Below are 11268 nucleotides of genomic sequence, written 5' to 3'. Positions count from 1 at the left end.
ATTTGTCCCTTTACTGATGATGCTTATATTAATCACATGGTAAAGGTGGCATCTGTCAGGTTTCACCACTGTCAAGTTACTGTTTTTCTCTTTGTATTTTTCTCTTTGTAGGGAGATACTTTTAAACTATTTAAATATCCTGGTCTTCCTCCAGCTTTCACCCACTGATTTTAACATCCATTCATATACTTGCCTCAATCGATCTATTGCTATGTAATAAATGATCCCAAAACTTAGCAGCTTAAAATAATAATCATTTTCTTCTCACTGTTTTTACGGGTCAGGAATTCAAGAGTGCTTTGGCTGCAAGGTTCTGGCTTCGAGTCTTTCAGAAGTTGCAGTCAGGGTGTAAGCTGGGGCTGCAGTTATCTGAAAGCTCAACTAGGGCTGAAGCATCACTATATAATGTGAGCCATAAATGAAAACCACATGCTTAGTTTTAAATTTCCTGGTGGTCACAGTTTAAACAGTAGAAAAATATACAGGCGAAGTTCATTTTAGTAATATAGTTTATTTAACCCAATATATCTATAATATTTTCACTTCAACATGTTCTCAATATAAAAAAAGTTATTAACAAGATATTCGGCATCTTTTTTTCAAGCTGTCTTTGAAACTGAGTATATATTTAACACAGCATATTCCAGTTTGGAGTAGGCGCATCACCAAGTGCCTAACGCCTGTGGCTAGTGGCTATTGTATCGGACAGCTCAGTGCTCACAACGTGGGCCGCTTCTTAGGGCTGTTCCAGTGTCCTCATGACAGGGAATCTGTCTTCCCCCAGAGAGAGGGGTTGAAGAGAGCAAGAAGGAAGCACATTCCTTTTATGACCTAGTTTTCAGACATAGCATTTCTCCCATATTCTATTCATTGGAATTGAATCACTAAGTCCAGTCCCCACTCAAAAGGAAGTGAATTTGCTTCCACCTCTTGAAGAGAAGCATATCAAAGAATTTGTGGATATATCTTAAAATCACCATGGCCTCATTTATTTTTTTATTCATTTATATCAGTATGGACCTATGGATTTCATTTAATGCTTTCTAAATTCATCGCTACCATTATTTGTTTTGATGCTCAAATGGACCCAGATTTGGCCAGTGTGAGCCCCTTTCAGCTGGCTCCTGTGTCCTTTCACTATGTCCCCATTATTCTTTGAGTATTTCCTTATTTTCTGGCACAGTAAGATGTTCCAGGCTCAATTGCTACTTTTCTTACCCCTGCCCTGGTTCATTTTAGTGGAGAATGGATTTTGAAACCAAAATCTGGGTGCTGTCCAACTTTTTCATCTTTACCAGTCTCCCAGGTGTAAAGGGATATCTCCTGGTCATTTACATTTGCGTGTCCTCTTGCTAACAAGTTTGAGCCTTCTTCATGCCCTCATGGTTTCCCTCATCTGTAAATTGCTCATCACACCTGCTGCTTTTTTCCATTGCAGTCTTTTCTGTTGCTTATTTGCAAGTTTCTTGTATATCCTAAGGCCTGCAATTTTAGACATTGCAATATTTTGATACTCTGATATCTGTCTATTAGCTTTGTCCATGGTATCCTTTGGCCAGAATTCCTTCATTTTGATGTAATCAAAATAATTTTTTTAAATGTTTTTTGCCTTTTATACATTGGTGCTTTTTTTATTATGATAAATACAAATAACATAAAATTTACCATTTTAAATATTTTTAAAGGTAAAATTCAGTGGCATTAAATACATTCACAGTGTTGCGCAACCATCACTACTACATGATAAATACAAATAACATAAAATTTACCATTTTAGATATTTTTAAAGGTAAAATTCAATGGCATTAAATACATTCACAGTGTTGTGCAACCATCACTACTATCCATTTCCAGAACTTTGCCATCATCCCAAACAGAAACTCTGTACCCATTAAACAATAACACCCTCCTCTTCCCCCCAGTTCCTGGAGACCTCCAATCTATTTTGTCTCTATGAATCTGACTACTCTAGGTACCTCATATAAGTGAATCACATACTATTTGCTCTTCTGTGATTGGCTTACTTCACTCAGCATGTTTTCAAGGTCCATCCACGTTGTAGCATGTGTTAGAATTTCATTCCTTTTTATGGCTGAATAGTATTCCATTGTGTGTATATAACTTCTACTCATTTTGTAAGTTTGCACTTCATGTGAAGTCTTAATCCATCTAGAGTCCACCTGTGTTTGCAGTGTGAAGGATCCAGTTTTTTGGAGGGTTAGTTTCCCAACACCATCTCCTGAACAAGCCCTCCTTTCCCAGGTGGGCTGTGGGGCAGCCTTTATTGGGTGTTTAGTTCCCTTACATGCATGGGCTGCTCCAGCACCACTGCTCCCTGAACAAGCCCTCCTTTCCCAGGTGGGCTGTGGGCTGCTCCAGCACCACTGCTTTGCCTCACTGGTCTGCTTTGCCTTGCAATAGCACCCCACTGTTCTTATTATAATAGTGTATGATTGCCTTTTAACAATGCTGATAGGGAAGTCTCCTCTTTCCTATTCTTTTTTAAGGTTGTGGTTAAGTTCTTTCCATATCTCATCTCTATCAACGACTGAGTCTCCTCCATGACTCCAGCTCCTGCAAGACAGTCCACTGGGCTTAAGTGACCAGGCCCCAGGCTCCTGTAACTTTTCCTGCTCCCTCGGTCCCTCCAGCTTAGAGGTGGCAATGGCTTTCTGTTGCTGCAAATCTCTGAGCTTCTTTGCAGTTTCTTGCTTGGCTTCTGGGTGCCTCCATCATCTCTGTAACCACTTCCCTTTTGGAAAGTCTCTCTGTTTATGTGCTCAGTGGTTTCCTGATTAAATTGTGATTGATACGATGAAAGGATATGAGAGCAAACCTGCGAGTGGCCAGACCAGCAGGACTCTCTGTCCCCTTCCCCTTCTTATAGATAAAAACCCAGCAGCCTGCAGATGGGGAGAGGCAGCTGGGTGCTGGGAATCAAGAGGTGACCCTAGAGTCAGACAGGCCTCGTTTTGTTCTCTCTCTACCATTTGTCAGCTGTGTAAACTTCATCAATTTACTTCCCCTCTGAGGCCTCAATTTCCCTACCTGCCATGTGGGGATAAGGATCATACCCATCAACACACATACACACACCACACACACACACACACAACTGTAAGCTCCACAAGGGCAGGATTCAGGCCTTGAGATAGCCTTAGTGCCTCGATGAGATTCTCAATCACCAACATCATAGGTGCTGTGTTGGTTCAATAAACAGTCGAAGGAATTAATTCTCTCACTGAATCCTCCTCACCAGACATCTATGAATTGAACCCCAGGGTTCTCATTTTATAGAAGAAGAAACAAAGGCTCAGAGAAAGTCCCAACCCTGCCAAGCTCATCCTGCTAGGAAGTAGTGAAGATGGAATTCGAATCCAGGCCAATGCTCTCAACCTCGCCCAGGCCCACCCCTCCTTGCCTCAAGCCTGCCTTCTAAATCTCTCCCTGCTCTGTGGCTTCCCAAACTATCCTCACAGCTACCTGGAACTTCTCTTGTTCTGAAAATTCCCAGGGCCTGGCTGTTAGGCTGCAGTATCATTTTGTGCCAGCAAGTGTCACCAGAGAACTCCTCGTGGCCACAGTCAGCAGCTTAGTGCTCCAGAGCCCGAACGTGCCATAATTCATCTAATCACCTTACACCTGCGCACATGGGCGATGAGGTTAAAATTTCCGTGAGAATGGATTCCTAGAAGTGGAATTATATAGCGCAATGAACATCTTTAGACTGCATAGATTCCATAAACTTCTAAGCCTGGTTTACAACCTGGGAGTGTGCAGACCAGAGAGAGCACAGGGAAACACAGCAAGCTAGAAGGGCCACGTTTGAAACTGGCTCCTCCAGCTATGAATTTTTCCACTGCACTTGACTATGCTTCTAACTTATGCTCAAGTTCGGTCTTGGTGAATTTTTATATGTGTGTGGGTCTGGATCTGACGGCGCTCTCTGTCATTCTATCAGCCATCCATTCATTTAATAAATGCATTGTAGGGATACAGGATCAATGCTATAAAAAAGGCTCAAATAATAAGTGTCTCCTATACAAGAAAATAGTTAATGTTCCTCTCTCGCATCAATCTAAAGGAAAGCAGTCTGGGTTTGGATAGTGGCTTTATGGTGCCAGGGACTCAGACTCTTTCCATCTCATAGCTCTTCCATCTTCAACCAGCAGTTCCCATCTTACGGTCCAAGGTAGTTTCTCTAGCACTGCCATCATATCTACATCCCTGCCAGTGGGAAGTAAAAAAAAGGAAGTAGACAGAATTCAACCTATTTAAGGGCACAAATCAGAATCTTTTGTGCCACTTTCACTCTCATTCTATTAGCCGAAATTAGTCATATGTCCTATACCGCTGCAAGGGAGGCTGGGAACAGTAGTCATTAGCTAACATAGCTGACATATTTTCTGCTAAAACTGAGAGTTCTATTACCACTGAATATATTGTCCATTCTCTGCCATGCATATATTTTCTGAGCACCAAACTGGAAATAGTGTGAACTTTGGAATTTGACCCGTCTTAAGTTTGAATCCCAGCTGCGTCACAACCACTCTGAGCCTCAGCTTCCTCATTTATAAAATGCAGACAAGAGAGTAAGTGTGCTTATCCACGTAGGAGTTATGAGATTTACAGTGTAGACTCAGCATTAAGCCTAGTGTACAGCTGGCACAAAGGAAACGGAAGCTGCTTTTAAAATGAGCCAGACCTTGAGCCAGAGGTGACTCAGCAGAGGCCCTACCCTGGATTCCAATGGGGAGACATTCTGAGGCGGCCTCCTGTCAATAAAAGCCTGGAGACTTGTCAGCACATAACCCTAATGCATCTATCAGGCATGAGTCATAAGATATGACCATAAGTCATAGAGTAGCAGCTGGGCTCAAGATAATTGGCATCCTTCCAATCCCACCTCTCCAGCCCCATTTTACAGGGAAGCAAACAGCCGAGGGAAGAGCAGTAGGCACAGCAGCAGCAGGCATAGCGTGACTACACTGTTTTATTTTATCAGTCTCCTCCTAACGGGGCATGTGGGTTGGTTCCAGTTTGGAATGATCAAAAACAGAGTTGGCTGGGCGTGCCTATGCCTACAGGAGTGGGGTTTTCCAGGGTAGCTGAGAAGAAACAGAATCGCTGGGGTGAATTGTAGACCCACAGGGTGCTCCAGTTGCAATAGAGGGAGGTGTCTCTCTCCAATTCACTTAAAGGTCAGAGTTTCTCAGCCACGGCCTTCTTGACATTTGGGGCCAGAGAACCACGGTGTGGGGGGCCGTCCTGTGCACGGTGGGATGTTTGGCAGCATTCCTAGCTTCTACCCACAAGATGCCAGCAGCACATCACCACCCCAACTGTGACAACCACAAATGTCTCCAGACATTGCCAAATGCCTCCTTGGGGCCAAAATCATCCCCAGCTGAGAACTGCTGCTCTAGATGTACAGAGCCTGTGAGCAGGATTTCTAAGCCCAGATTCTTAAAAGCAGATTTGTGGATATTATTGCTTATTTATGCTGACATTTTGCTATAGGGGATCTAAGTGAAGGAGAAATGGAAGTTTATTGTACTATTCTTGCAACTTTTCTATATATTTGAAATTATTTTAGAAGTTATTATTTAAAAGGGATTTATTTTTAAATCATCTGTTTTCTAGTTTTTAAAACATGGTTTTAACCTATTATTTCCATGTGCCCCTATTAAAAGGAAAACTCATTTCACAATGGTGCCCAGGATCCAGGCCCCACTCAGGCCACAGTCCCAAGAGTCTCCAGGAAAAGGATTCTCAGTATAAATGTATTAGGCAGAAAGACCCTTTACATTTATGCGAGTCTATAAAATACTTAGAAAGAAATTCCACCTAATATTAACAGTGGTTAACAACGGCCCCTCCCCTGCTGCAGTTTTCTTCAAGTGTCCACCCCTCCCCCAGGCAGCCCAGGTGGCTCAGGGAAGTGATCCCAACCCCAGATCTTGGGAGGGCCCGATGAGTCTAAGATAATCTTATTCCCCTGCTAGTGACTGGTCCAGGAATGGGCATGTGATGCAAGGGAGCCAATGAGGAATGAGTGGGGGGCAGGTCCAGGCTGGTCTTTGACTTCTTTGATCAATAAAATGCAAAGAAGTGACTTTATGAAACTTCTGAGCCCAGGACTCTTGGATGTTACCCTGAGAACACCATGTAAGGAAGCCATTCCAGCCTTCTGGAAGATGAGAGACCACTAACAGAACTGAGATGCCCCAGCCAACAATCATCACCCACTGCTGGACTTACGAATAAGGCCATCTTGGACTTTCTAGCACATCTGGAATTAGAATGAAGCTGCATGAATGAGTCCAGGTGAAACTAGCAGAGGAACCACCAGCCAATCGACAGAGTTGTGAGAAGTAATAAGTCAATGCTATTTTAAGCAACTGTTTTTGAGAGGGATGTGAAAATTCGAAGAACTTATAACATGACGTGGCACACAGGAAGTGCTCCAGCATTATTGCTCACTTCCCTGCATTACTGCTCGCTTCCCTTATGCCGATCACTCCCTCCATTTTTCCCCATCTAATGAAGCACTCCCTGCCATTCTCCACCCATCTCTGCACCCTATTTCATTTCCCCACATCAGTTGTCCCTACCTGACATTAGATTACTTTTTTTTTTTGTTAACGCCTACAGCACCTGGTATTCCTAGGTGGTCTCCCATCCAAGTACTAACCAGTACTAAGCAGGCCCAAGTACTAACCAGGCTTGGGCACATTCAGGCCGGCATGGCCGTAGACTAGATTATCTTTTTATCTATTTATTTTCTGTCCCTCTTGCAACTGTGAGGGCAGGGACCTCATCTGTCTTATTCACTGCTGTGTTGCAAGCATGTTACACAGCATCTATCCCACAGCAGGTCTCAGTAAAGATCTGGCAAGTAAATGAATGGGGCAATCATTCAACATGACTTGAGGCAAGTCATGGAGGTCTTCATCCCCCAACATTGTGACACTTTGGGGTGTCTATGTTGGGCAGCTTTGCAGCCTGAGTCTCAGAGCTAAGAGGAGCTAGAGGACAGAGACCTGACCGAGCAGAAGGGGCCAGCCACATGACTCTCTGGAGAGAGTTTGCACTTGCACTCCCCTGACAGTAGATGTCAAAAGAGGAAACTTGAGAGTCAGCCGGACCCAGATCAGCAGGGCCTTGAATGTCAGGGAAGGGGTGGATCTCATCCCACAACCCTCCCAGTCAAGTGTAACTAACAGACAGGGGAAGTAACAAAGATCTATGCAGTGTCTCCTGCTTGTCAGGTATCCCAACTCTCACTGTGCTCACTGTGAACCTTGCAACAAGCCTGTGAAACGGAAGTAAAAAGGACCTACATAGGCTCAGAAACACAGCTGTGAGCCTCCAAGCTTCAAAGGCTAAGCTCCTTCCACTGCCCATAACTGCCCTTGACTTTTGCCCCCATCTTAAGCATGTGATTCTGCCTCTTCCCTCCCTTCTGGCTTTGCTCCATCTTGGTGATCAAAATCATGTATCATTCTCTAGGCCAGAAAAACAACTTGATACCCACTCAACATCTTTATTTGGGATGTCCAACATCCGTTTCATACATAATCTGCCCCAAACAGAATGGATTCCCCCGTCCCCAAACTTGCTCTCACCTTGTTCTTCCCCAACTCAGTCAATGACATCTCTATCCTTCCAGTAACTCAGGCCAGAAACCTGGGAGTCATCCGCCTTCTCTTTTACATCTCATCAAACAGAAAATCCTGGCCACTCCACCTTCAAAACACACCCAGAATCAAACACTTCCCCATCTCCTCGGTCATCCTGGTCTGACCCTCCATCCCCTCCTACCTGGACTACTGCAGTCACCTCCTCCTTGGTCTCCTGCACGGTCTGAGTCCATTTCCCACATGCAGCCAGAGGGATCCTATTAAAATGTAAAGTCAAGATCACTGTAAAAAGTTTTACAAGAACTGCCAATAGAACTTTCTTCAATAGTGGAAATGTTCTCTATCTGCACTGTCCAACTCATTATCCACCAGCCACATGTGACTACTGAGCACTAGAAATGTGCTTAGTAGAACTGAAAGACTGAATTTTAATCTTACTTACTTTGGTAGCCACGCTTTGTTGGTAAGGCTGTGGGAAGCCAGCATTAATGAACACAGCTGGTGAGTATAAATTACTATATGATTCCATTCACAATATCTACTTACCTATCTACTGATAGATTTGTCTTTATCTACCAAAATGACAAAAGCATTTAACATTTGTCACAACAATTCTTCTTCAGGAGTGTCTTATTCATCTACCCTCACATGCAAAATGATATTATGTAAAAGGTTTATAACATCACAAAACAGGAAACAACCCAAGTTTCTGTCCATCAGTAGACAACTAGTTAAATGAATTGTGGTCCAGCCACACAGTAGAATACAATGAAGTTGTAAAAAAGAATGAGGACATATGACACCTAAAGCACAAAGAAAAAATAAATTGGACTTCATCAAAAGTAAAAACATTTTTGTGTATCAAAGGACTCTATCAAAAGGTGAAAAGACAACCAATGAAATGAGAAAATATTTGCAAATCATATATCTGATAAGGGTTTAGTGTACAAAATATATGAAGAACTCTTACAATTTAACAATATATTTCTCCAAAAAATATGTATGAATGGCCAATTAGCACATGAAAAGATGCTCACTCAATAGTCACTAGAGAAATGTAAATTAAAACCACAGTGAGATATCAATTCACATTCATTAGGATGGTATAACCAAAAACGTGGGAATAAATACTGGTTTGGATGTAAGCAATTGGAACCTTTGTCCATTGCTGGTAGGGATGTAAAATGGCGCAGCTGCCATGGAAAACAGTCTGGCAGTTCCTCAAAAAAACATAGCTACCCTTTGACTCAGCAATTCCACTGCTAGGTATGTATATACCCGAGAGAAATGAAAACATATGTCCACGCAAAAACTCGTACATTTGAGCCAAGTACATTTGAGCTACAAATGTTCATAGTATTTAAAACAGCCCAAAAGTGGAAACAGCTCAAATGTCCATTAACTTAATGTGTAAACAAAGTGTAGTCTATCCATACAATGGAATGTTATTCAGCCATAAAAAGGAATGAGGTGCTACAACATGGATAAAGCTTGAAAACATTAAGTGAAAGAAGTTAGGCAAAAAATAATGATTCCATTATCTTATATGAAATAATATATACAATTTTATTCTCAAAGCATCCTACATATTGAAAATAAAATTTTTCAGGTATAAATCAAGTTATGTGATTCCTCTATTCAAAACCCTAGAGGGAAGAAACTGTTCAGCTCATTTTAATTAAAAACCAATATCTACTTACCTACCTACTGACTGGACTCTCTAATAAGGTCTTGCCCCATCTGCTCCTCTCCCTTCCTCTCTGACCTTACCTCCTCCCACATCCCCCTCTCTCCCCTAACTCCTCTCTCACTGGCCTCCCTACTCTTCCTGGACACGGCGAGCATGTTCTTACCTCAGGATCTTTGTCCTTGCTGTTCCCTTGACTTGGAACAATTTGCCCCCAGATATTTGCATTAACTGGCTCCCTCACTTCCTTTGGGTCTTGGCTCAAATGTCACTTTCTTGAACAGGTCCTTCCCTGACCCCAGCCTCCTAGGAGACTCTGTCATGTTCCCTGCTATTTCCCTATAACAGTTCCTGGACCAGATTGGTGCTTAATAAATGTATTGAGTGAGTGAATGAATGAATGAATGAATGATCTCAGGCCATCTACTTGTACATCACCCATCGTGCTGGCCACAAAGATCTCCAGGCAGCAGCCACCAGCAGTAACCAGCCATCCCAGCCTGCTTGGAAGTCTGGGACATATGCAGAGAGCTTCAAGGGGGTGTGTCCCTGAAATCTGAGATCCAGTACCCACCAAGGCAAGTGGCCTTAATTAAGCTCCTGGTTTGAAAATCCAAATGTGTATATTAATATATTAATAAATGATGCAAGGCCAGCCAGTTTCTCCACAATTCACCAGGGCTTGGACTACAATCTGCTCTTGCCATCAAAGCAGACTTTTTTTTCCTGCGAAAAGGTGAAGCAAGGAGGGAGCATGGGCCTGACTGGGAACAGTGGCCGCCCATAACAGGAACACTCAGGAAACAGACCTGAGGTGACTGGGGTTAACCAGCAGCTGAGGAATCCAGGGCTTAAAGTCTCAGAGAACCAGGACAGGATGTTGCCTCTGAAAGACATTCTAGAAGGGTTCTTACTGGCCCCACCCTCCTCCCCTCAGGCACCTCTTGGTCCTTCCATGGCCTCTAGGGCAGCTCCCATTTGATGACACTGTATGGAATTTAAGAGAACAATTATTGTGTACTTTGTCGTCAGCTAGACTGGAGTAAAACCCTGCTCCTGTCATATCCTGAGGTAATAAAAGCATGTGGCTGAGCCTTCATCCAGCAAGCATTTACTGAGGCTCTACCACGTGCCCTACTCTGATCCAGATGTGGGGGCTCAGCTGCCAACAAAGCCAGCCTGGACCCTCGGAAGCTTTTCTTCTGGTGGGGGAGATGTGAACTGCAAGTTCATTGCCCACGACAAGCACTGTGAAGACAAAACAGGGTGATGTCACAGTGCCTGCAGGAGGGGGCAACTTTGAGCAGGGTGGTCAGGAGGGGTCTCTGAAGAGACAACATCATTGGTTAAGAGTAAATGAAATCCTGCGTCTAGCTACTGGCCCGGCGCCTAACAGATATTAAGTGCTCACCAAATCTTATAGTGACTCCTAGGGTCATTCTCATCAGTTTACTGTCCTCTCTCTCAGGAAAACAGGAGCTCCTGGGGGTTAAACTCAGCGTTTCCCCTCCCCGGGCGCATGACACGAGCTGGCACACAAAAGGTCCTCAGAACGTCTGCACGAGGGAGGGCTCAATCAGCCAGGCCGGTGAAAACCGACCCCAATTAGGGAGCACTACTGGAAGTGTCCGTCAAGCGCTGGTTCCCTGGCCCGGCCCGGCGCCGTCACTCGCGTTCCTGGCGCACAGTAGGCACTTGACGGTGCGTGCTGAAGAAATGCCCGTTTGTGGATCCGGCGGCGCACGACCTCGGGCCATTGCAGAGGACGGCAAACCGAATCTGAGGTGGGAGGCGCCGCAGCCGACGCTTCCTTGAGGCTGGCGCCTTGGCCGAGGCCGGCGGCGGAGAGGGGAAGGATGGGACACGCCGCCGCCTTGCGCTTCCGCGCCCAGCTGCGCCCAGCTGCGGCCCTGCCCCCGACGCTCCGTGGTTGGCTGC

General features: G+C 44.3%; 1 long non-coding RNA gene across 1 annotated transcript; it reads right to left on the bottom strand.

Moving 5' to 3' along the window:
- Positions 1 to 2363: 2363 nt before the first annotated feature.
- Positions 2364 to 11209, bottom strand: LOC112470998. The gene is made up of 3 exons (XR_003043146.1): positions 10742 to 11209; positions 7825 to 7900; positions 2364 to 2791 (listed from the first exon to the last, which is right to left on the bottom strand). It is a non-coding gene; the product is annotated as an uncharacterized LOC112470998 (long non-coding RNA).
- Positions 11210 to 11268: the final 59 nt, after the last annotated feature.

Source organism: Pteropus alecto, unplaced genomic scaffold (genome assembly GCF_000325575.1).
Source record: "Pteropus alecto unplaced genomic scaffold, ASM32557v1 scaffold45, whole genome shotgun sequence".
In the NCBI taxonomy this organism is placed as follows: domain Eukaryota; kingdom Metazoa; phylum Chordata; class Mammalia; order Chiroptera; family Pteropodidae; genus Pteropus; species Pteropus alecto.
This window is presented reverse-complemented; position numbering and strand designations above follow the sequence as displayed.